Source organism: Gavia stellata, unplaced genomic scaffold (assembly GCF_030936135.1).
Source record: "Gavia stellata isolate bGavSte3 unplaced genomic scaffold, bGavSte3.hap2 HAP2_SCAFFOLD_107, whole genome shotgun sequence".
NCBI classification, from domain to species: domain Eukaryota; kingdom Metazoa; phylum Chordata; class Aves; order Gaviiformes; family Gaviidae; genus Gavia; species Gavia stellata.
The window spans coordinates 204,549-214,264 of NW_026776748.1; the positions used below are offsets into that span (position 1 = coordinate 204,549).

At 53.2% G+C, this 9,716-nt stretch overlaps 1 pseudogene; it reads left to right on the plus strand.

Moving 5' to 3' along the window:
* Positions 1 to 5,980: 5,980 nt before the first annotated feature.
* On the plus strand, positions 5,981 to 6,745 carry LOC132321286 (feather keratin Cos1-1/Cos1-3/Cos2-1-like; annotated as a pseudogene).
* Positions 6,746 to 9,716: the final 2,971 nt, after the last annotated feature.

Consider the following 9,716-nt stretch of genomic DNA (forward strand, 5'->3'; position numbering starts at 1 on the left):
TGTCTTGGCTTCCTTGTGGTGGGGTTGCAGGCTGTTGCTCAGGTGTCCCTGTGCTCTCCTTCCTCCCTGTCCTCTCTCCCAGGTGCACTGCCAGCCCCAAGACATGTCCTGCTCCGACAAGTGCCAGCCCTGCCAGCCCTGCCAGTCCTGCCAGCCCTGCTGCCCGACCCCGCAGGCCAACATCTGCCATGAGCCCTGTGTCAGGCAGTGCCAGCCTTCCACCATCGTCATCCATGGTGGTGACCCTGCCCGGCCCCATCCTCAGCTCCTTCCTGCAGAACCCTGCCGTGGGCTCCTCCACCTCCGCTGCCGTTGGCAGCATCCTCAGCTGTGATGGAGGCCCCATCTACTCTGGGTGCTGCGACCTGTCCTGTATCACCAGCCGCGACTGTGGCAGCAGAAGGTGCCCCCCTTGCTGAAGTCACTGGTGACAGCCCAGACAAGGAGCCCCGGGAACCCAGAAGATGCTGCCAGAATGAACGACGGAGATCGTGGCCATTGCTTGGAGAGGGGCTGAGCACGCCCTGCTCCTCCTGCAAACGGTGTCAGCCCTTTGGAAAGGCCAGCCTGAGCTCTCTTGAAAACATGGCCAATCCCTCTCATTCCCTTCCTCCACTCTCTCCTGTCCCTCCTTTTCCTTTGTTGTTTTCTGCTCGCTGGGCCACAAGGACCACCAAAGTCAGCTTAGGGGGGACCTGCCTGCCCCTCTCCCTCTGTGGGGAGCCAGATAGGTGCCCTGTGGGAATTCTCCCTTTATCATGGGGCACTGACTCTCGGCCGCCCATGGTGATCCTATCACTGTGGCCTCTCCTCAGAGAGATCTTGTTTCCCTCTTTGGACTCATTAAACTCCACTGCATCCCAGCCTCTGGCTCTGTGTGGTCCTTTCCTCTCTGGATGCTCTCTAAAGCTGCCCAGGGAGAAAGGAAATAAACTGTGAGGGAACAAATGGGTGAGCAAGTGGACCCTTCCTCATTCCTAGAGGAATGGGAGGGCAGGACACACTGTCTGTGGGCCTCCTTCAGTCCCTGTCCCTTGGAGCTGAGGTCAACATCTCTGGCTACTCCACAGCCAGTGACCATCAGCCCTGCCCTTGCTGCACCTCTGCCCAGAAATACTCTCCTTGGCCTCAGAGCATGCCCTATGGATGGTGCTCCCAACTTGCGCTGTCTTCATGGGAGGACCCCAGTGCTGCAGGAGGACCTGGGAGGTCAGCAGCCCCACAAGCACTCAAGGCAGCTCCTCTTGCTCTGGATGGAGCTGTGCTGAGGGAGAAAGGTCAGGCAGAAGATGGCCGTGAGGATGGAAGGAGGGCATGACAGGAGAAATCACCTTGGCTAGAGCCCAGAGCCTCCTCCTCCTAACCTTCCCACCATTCTCCAGAAGGAAGGGGTATGGCATGCATCCAAGTGCAAGGATAGGTCGGGCAAGCCCACCGTTGTAATGTCACACCCATAGAGTGCCCTGTGCAGACCAGCGGTTGGTTACACAGATTTGAAGGGCTGCAGTGTCTCGCAGACTGCACATCCCCAACTCCCATCAGACAGAGCAGCTCCAGGACAAAAAGGTTCTTCACATGGGCCTGCAAGAAGATGCAGATGAGCATCTGGCAGTTCCTCCCATGGAACTGTAGTGAGTGCACAGGTCAGAAAAGCCCATCTCTCTCTTTGCAGCTCATGGCCGGTGCAATCCCATCCTGGGGTGCGAGGGAAGACCAGTTCCATGGCAGAAGCTCTCTCACCACCTTCTCCTTTTCCCTCAGGCCACTAACCCCAGCCCCTCACAGGAGGAGGATCTTTGTTGGCAGATCTCTGGGTGCATAAGGCAAATAGGGCTGCCAGGGGAGAACGGCGGGCGCTTTCCCCAGAGCTCAGCCTTGCACAGAAAGGGCTCCTGTCCGGATGCCAAGAGAGGAGAACTGTACTGTGCCCCTCCTCCTGCTGTATATGGAATCAGGTTATAGCAGCGGATTTTAGGTATCCTTGAGGATGGAGGTGGAGACTCACCCTGGTAACCAAGATACGCATCCTGGTCAAGACAATGGTACTGTACAAGAAGCTTCGAGTAGACAATAACCTATTTAGTGTGTGTAATGGTGTGTAGGGATATATGATTTCTTGCAGAGAAGTATTTTGGAATTTAATCAAGACTTGTATCCTAAGCTAACCTCAGGTGATTTTAATACTAAAAAATACACCCCTAGGAGGAGATTGTAGATGCAAATATAAGTCCACCTTAGTATAATGAGTTACACTAAAATTAAGACATGCACAGATGGACTTTAGTATCAGTGGCCACTCAGTTATTGCAGTGTGATTCTTTCTTTGCGATTGTTTCGTATAAAAGACCCTGTGTGTTGCTGAGAGAGGTGTGCTGGCTGATGTTAAAGGCCCGGCACCCCATTCTGCCGACTGGCAATAAAGACAAATATCTCGACTCAGTGTGTTGTTTGGCATTTTGCACACCGGGTGAGGAACCCTGGTTTAGGGACAACGCTCCTAGCTCCCTCCTCTCCTGAAGCCTACAGCTCATGGTGCTTACACCTCAGCAGTTTGGGACTACAAAGACAGCCGAGATCTTCTGCGCTGACCTATCTGTGAAACAGTGAGGGTGGATGGGCTGGAAAAGAGAGGTAATAAGGGATGGATGGTTGGTGAAGGAAATGCAGGTGAAGGGGGTCTGAGACATCCAAGAGAGCAGTGGTTTCTTCTCTGTCATGAGTTCTGATGGGGGACCTTTTCTAGCAGAGTCAGAAAGAGCTGAAGCAAGCAGGTCATCAGCACAGCAGCTCCCATTCACAGCTTTCCTCCCGTGTGGCCTTTGGGGTCTCCTTGTTCTCCTGAGCCTATGGCAGGAGGGTTGGTGGGCTGTGCTCTGCCCATGGCTGTAACCCTGCCACTGGTTCCCAGGTACACAAGCACAAAGGCCAATTGACATCATTGCCCACCGTCCTCTGAGGGGAACAACAGTGGGAGAAAGAGACTGCTCCTGATGGCACAGACAGAAAGCAGAAAAAAAGCATATAAACGACAAACGCTCATGGCACTTCTGATCACCCTAATTGGTGCAAAACTAGAAAGACCTTGGCAGGCTTGCAGGCCCACCCAGCTGCTCTCTTCCTCTCCCTCCTCAACAGGACAGAAGGGGAAAGTAAGGTGGCAAAGGTTGTGGGTCAAGATAAAGACAGGGGCATTACCTACCAATGGCCATCACAGTCAAAACAGACTTGACTTGGGGAAGATTCATTCAACTTATTGCCAACTACGAATAAAGCAAGATGGTGAGAAACAGCCAAAAAACCCCTAAAATACCTTCCCTCCATCCCCACCTCTTTTTCGCAGCCTCAACTTCCCTCCTTCATTCACAGCTCTTCTATTTCCTCCACCCCTAAGTAGCACAACGGGATGTGGAATGGGGGGTTGCGGCAGTACACAGCAGTTCCTTTCTGCCGCTGTTTTGTCCCCACATTTTTCTCTGCTCCAGTGTGAGCCCTTCCCATGGGCTTCAGTCTTTCAAGACCAGCTCCAGCGTGGGTCCTGTCCATGGGCTGCAGTGTGGATATCTGCTCCACCATGGTCTCTCCCACGGGCTGCCTGGGAATCTCCGGACCGTCACCTGGAGTACGTCCTCCACCTCCTTCTTCTCTGGCCTTGGTGTCTGCAGGGTTGTTTCTCGTGCTTTTTTTTTTACTTCATTCCTCACTTCCAGTGCAGTGTTTGGCCCTTTCTCGAATATGTTTTTGCGGAGGCACCACCAGCGCTGCTAATGGGCTCAGTGTTGAGCAGCAGTGAGTCTGTTTTGGAGCCAGTTGGGACTGACTCTGTCAGACATGGGGGTAAGTCCCTGGACTCTTCTCACAGAGGCCACCCCTGCAGCCTTCTCCCCCAGCCACCAAAGCCTTGCCCCATAAACCCAATAGACTGGGTGCAACAGAGTGTGAAGCACAATTAGATGAATAACAATTTCAGCAGAAAAGAACAAGTCCAGGCTTCACGAAGGGATGGATGCACTTTCAATAACCTTAAGAAAACTGGTATTACTGGTCATGCTTTAAGATTTGGCAAGTAATGCTCCGAAAACACAGCCATCTAATGTCCTTGCTAGACCTTTCCGATGCCTTTATCAAGTGGAGTGGATGGAGCTAATTATGGTGATTTCCTTAATGTTATTATCATCAGATCTTAACTGCTGTATTTCACATTCCCCCTGGGCCTCTTTGACCCCGCAGGGCACTTTCCCAAAGGATTCTGCCTGGCAGGACCCTGAGGGGACAAAAATCTGCTCTTAGGCAGTGCAGGGTTGCAATACTGCCTTTGGTTTTGCAGAGCCACTCCACACTCCAGACACATGAGCTATCCCAGCTTTTCTCCAAAACCCCAATAAGATCATAGGTCTGCAAGTGTGCACAGAGTTTTACGTTGTCCTGCTCATGTTCTGGCTCAGGCACTTGTCTTACATATGTCTGGGGTCAAGTTGGAAAGGCAAGTCACTGAGTCAGTGAGTCAACATCAGGATGAGGTCTCATGATAGTAGTCAGCCTTCAACAGCGTCCAGCGATCACCAGGTGTGTTCATAGAGATAAGGAAAGTCTCAGGTCAAGCTGGGAAGTCACCTGCATGTCAGGGTCCAAACTGAGATCAGTGGGGCCCATGGCCAGACACAGGCACAGATGTGACACTGCTGGAGGTGCAACTCAGGTTGAGGCCAAGCGCTACAACTTAAGCTTGAAAGCTGCTCCCATGGGGAAGGGAGTCGGCCCTGCCTGAAGCCTCCCAGCAGCACCTTCTGGCAATGATCTCAGCAAGGCCAACAAAGGGAAGACGGTAGCCCTTAGTTACACTACCTCTAGGCTGGATTGGAGACAAGACAGACTAGGATGGAGGACGCACTTAGGTCCTTTACAAAATACCTGCAGCCTCTCTCACAAAGAGGGCCTTTGCCTGACCTCCCTCATGAAACAGCAGCAGAATTTGTGCGATTTAGCCCTGAATCACATATCCCTGCTCTCCTAGGCACAGTTGCTGGGCACTCAGATTCAGATTTTTGTGGGGGACATGGAATTCATGGTGCTTGAACACCAAAGCAGTCCTCAGCTGTTTGACTCTCCCTGTGCCAGCCAGAGAGTCAGTCCAACATCGCACAGCAGAGCAACAGCTGGACCCTGGTCCCTTCAGTTCAATACCCATTGGTGCGAGGTCTCAGCCCCTGCCTCACTCAGCACCAGGCTGAGTGGTGGCATTGGCGTGGACATGAGGAGCCCATGTCCCATCCCAGTCACCAGCAACACTGCATCATAAGGGGCTAGATACATTCAGGGATGACATCCTGCATGCCGTGGACAGGATTTATTGGTGTTTCTCCCTGCACATAGATCAAGAAATGGAGGGCACAGGAGGCAGAGACTGCATTTCCATCCTCTGGGCACCTCTCTGCCAGGTTGATACCACCACCACTGAACTGCAGATTCCTTTCCAACTACCATTCCTGCTATGACCTGCACATGCCCACATGATGAGGGTCACACAAGTAGAGACTGATACACGTGTGCTCATGCATGCCTGCATGGATCCATGCTAAAACCTGTACACTCACATAAAGCCTGGAAAATATCAGCAACCGGGGACTCTGCTGAGGAGATGCTGGGGACCACATGTACCATGACCTCTCACATGGCAGTCCTTGGGCATCTGGACGAGAAGCATGAGAGCGGTGCCCATTTCCTGACAACTTTGCCACAAACAAGCCCACAGGAATGACCCAGTGCCCATCACCTGCCTGCATGGGATGCCACCAGCACTTGAGCAGAGACTTCTGCCTGTGCTGACCTGTTTCTGCCCCGGAAATCCTTGGGACTCTCATTCCAGCACTTACAGAAGCCTACATATGGGAAAGCATGTGGCACAAGCCAGGAAATGAAAAGGCAGCAGTGCAGGAAACCAGAACACAGCCCATACCATTGGCTGGGATGTTTTGCATTTGGCATGAGCTTGTCAGAAAATTATTACTTCCGCAGAGGGCGCCTCTGGGCCTGAGGCAGTGCAGGACTACTATAAAAGGCAGCCTAACTCTCTGCTCTCTCATCCACTTCTCTCGCCTCCTTCTCCTTGGGAATCAGGTGAGTGTGAAGCCTCTTGTCCTCCTCTTTCAAGACCAGATCTTTCCTCAATGTCTGTCTTGGCTGATATGGGCTGTCCTAGCCCAGGGCTGGGAGCTGCTTCTCATGGGAGAGGGCAGGGGAGAGAGGGGCAGAGAGGGGCTGGGACTTAGTTGAGGTGGCTCCTGGGCTTTGAGCTGGGCAGCGTATGCTGGGCCAGGAGGTGCCTTAGCTCCCCTGTGGTTGGGTGCAGTGCTGCTTCTCATGTGTCCCCGTTTTCTGTTTCCCTCTCTGCCCTCTCTCCCAGGTGCACTGCCAGCCCCGAGACATGTCCTGCTCCGACAAATGCCAGCCCTGCCAGCCCTGCCAGCCCTGCCAGCCCTGCTGCCCAACCCCGCTGGCCAACAGCTGCAATGAGCCCTGTGTCAGGCAGTGCCAGAACTCCACCGTCGTCATCCAGCCCCCTCTCGTGGTCGTGACCTTGCCCGGCCCCATCCTCAGCTCCTTCCCGCAGAACACTGTTGTGGGATCCTCCACCTCTGCTGCTGTTGGCAGCATCCTCAGCTGTGATGGAGTCCCCATCAACTCCGGGTGCTGTGACCTCTCCTGCATCACCAGCTGCTACTGTGGCAACAGATGTCAACCCTGCTAAAGCGGCTGGCAACGTCCTCGGGCAAGAACCTCCAAGACCTCAGAATATGGTGCTGGACAGAAGATAGAGCTGTGGGGCTTTGTATTTAGAGCTTCAGGCCATTGTTTTTTTCTTCTACTCTCTTCTCTCTCTTCCTTACCTTTCCTGTCTCCACCTCCCAACGCCAGCCTAGCAGGGACCTGTTGGCCTCCCACCCCCTGCAGGGCAGGCAGATGGACACCCTGCAGGAGCTCCACCGCATCTTAGTGGCTGCCCCTGATGCTCCCTGTGGGCCACCTCCTTTTCTTCTTTAGACTCATTAAAGTCGTGCTGCATCCAGGCCTGGGCCTCCGAGTGTTCTTTCCTTCTGAGGCAACTCCTCCAGTCTGCCTAGGGGAAAAAAATGGAGGACATGGTTGCTGGGACTCCCTGCAGTGGATTTTGTTTTGTGCCCTTTCTCTTGGAGCTGAGGAAGACCTCCCTGGCTACTCCACAGCCAATAACCATCAGTGAGAGGATGGCTCCAAAGGGTGGCAGGAGTGGGGATGGGGAGACAATAATGCCTGGGGACAGCACACAGCCTCATCTCCACCTTCCCTTCCCCTCCATTACCTGGTCTAGTGTCCATGACCAGCACCAATGGGCACGGGCAGATGAGATAGGTACCTCATACAGTCCTTCAGCACCTGGCAGGGCCCAGCTGCTCTCCAGAAATGCAGGGCTGGGGCAATTCACAAGTTAGGATTGGTATCAGCCACACTCAGGGTACTCAATGGACTCCCCACGTGCTCTGAGGCAGGGCCAGCCTCAGCTCTGCTCACACCACCACTGCTCGTCACATGCAGGCCAGGTTCTTCCCAGCCCTGCAGTCTTTGTTATTTGCTGCCTGCAGGGGATGTTTCTTCAGGTGAACAAGGCTAAGAAATGAAGAGGATATTAGCCATGCAGCATCCCATTTTCTCTGAAAATATGGTAGTCTTGACTGAAATACAGTCTTTGAGAATGCAGATTTTGTTCGTTATGACAGTGGTGCGGTGGAGCGACTTGCATATGGCAACATCACGGTTGAAGGCCATCACTGAGAGGATGATAGAATCATAGAATAGTCCAGGTCGGAAGGTTTTATTAGGTTTACGTGGGAAGGTTTTTGTTAGCGGAGAGGTCTGCAGGAGTGGTTTCTGTGAGAAGATGCCGGAAGCTGTCCTCATGGCAGATATAGCCGGTGCCAGCCAGCTCCAAGACGGACCCGCTGCTGGCCAAAGCTGAGGCAATCAGTGACGTTGCTAGCGCCTCTGTGATAACATAGCTAAGAAGACATAAAAACTGCTATGCAAGAGCAACCGGGAGAGAGGAGTGAGAATATGTGAGAGAAACAACTATGGTCATTGAGGAAGGAAGGGGAGGAGGTGCTCCAGCCACCAGACCGGAGATTGCCCTGCAGCCCATGGTGAAGGCCCAGGTGATGCAAGTTGTGCCCCTGCAGCCCATGCAGGACCTCAGCCCGGAGCAGGTGGATGTACCGTGAAGGAAGCTGTGACCCCATGGGGAGCTGTGAAGAACTGCAGCCTGTGGGAAGGACCCACTTTGGAGGAGAACTGTCTCCCATGGGTGGGACTCCACAGTGGAGGAGGTGAGCAGTGTGAGGAGGAGAGAGTGGCGGAGGCTACGTGCAATGAACTGACCTCAACCCCCTTTCCCCATCCCCCTGCACCACTCGAGGGGAGGAGGTAGAAAAGTCGGGAGTGAAGTTGAGCGCAGGAAGAAGGGAAGGCTGGGGGGAAGTTGACTTTGTTTTGCCCAAGACGTCTCCCTGTCCTCATTTTGGCCCATGAGCCTTTCGTCCTATTTTTTCCCCTTTTCCAGTTGAGGAGGGGGAAGTGATAGAATGGCTTGATGGTCACCTGGCAGCCAGCCAAGGTCAACCCATCACAACCTCGAAAGATCATTTGGTCCAATCTTTCATGGGAAAGGGAGCCTGGATGAGATTATCTACCACCTTGTCCAATCGCATCTTGAAAACCTCCAGCAATGGGGACTGTACCACATCCCTGGGGACGTTGTTCCAGTGAATGACTGTTCTTACTGTAAAAACAGTATTTCTCATGACAGGCGGAAACTTCTTCCCATGCAACTTGTACCTGTTGGCCCTTGTCTTCTCCTGCGGCTCCTTGTAATGAGAGAGCCTCCGTCCTCTTTGTAGCCGCCCTTTAAGTACTTGAACGCTGTGACGAGGTGCCTCCTGAGCCTTCTGTTCTCCAGGGAGAAAAGACCTAACTCCTTCAGTCTTTCCTCATAGGACAGGTTCTCTAGCCCTTTGGTCATCTTTGTCACGTACACGGGAGTGGCGGCGGGTGCTGGATCGGGATCAGCAGAGGCCGAAGCAGAGGCCTTGGATCCTGGTGGTGGCTTTCTTGATGCAGAATGGCCAGTCAGCAGTAGAGCCACCCGGGTGAAGATGGCCACAAACCCAATGTCCACGCTACCAGGGCTTGCAGGAAGCAGATTTTCTTTTTCATGAGAGTGGTGTAATGGAGCAGTTTGCATATGGTGCCATCACGATTAAAGGACATCACTGAGAGGATCATGAACTCAGTGATAGCCAAGAAGAATGGGAAAAAAGACTGTGCCTGCCAGCCGGCAACACAAATGGTTTTCCTGGTGACAAGGAAAGTCGTCATCATTTTTGACACAACAGTGGTGGTGTAGCACATGTCCACGAAGGAAACCTGATGAGGAAGAAGAAATGCAGCAAGGTCTGCAGGTGTTGATTGCTCCGCACAATGACAATGAGCAGGCCATTCTCCACCAGGGTTAGAAGATACATGGAGAAGATAATGGGGCCTGGGGCCATGTGACCACCTTGGGAGGTCTGGGAAGCCCAGGGGAATGAGATCAGTTACAGGTGTTTTGTTCTCCTTTGCCATGACCCAGTACATGACCAAAAGGAATCAGCTGCCCAGACAAGAGTGAAGGAACAAAGCTGTGGTGGGTT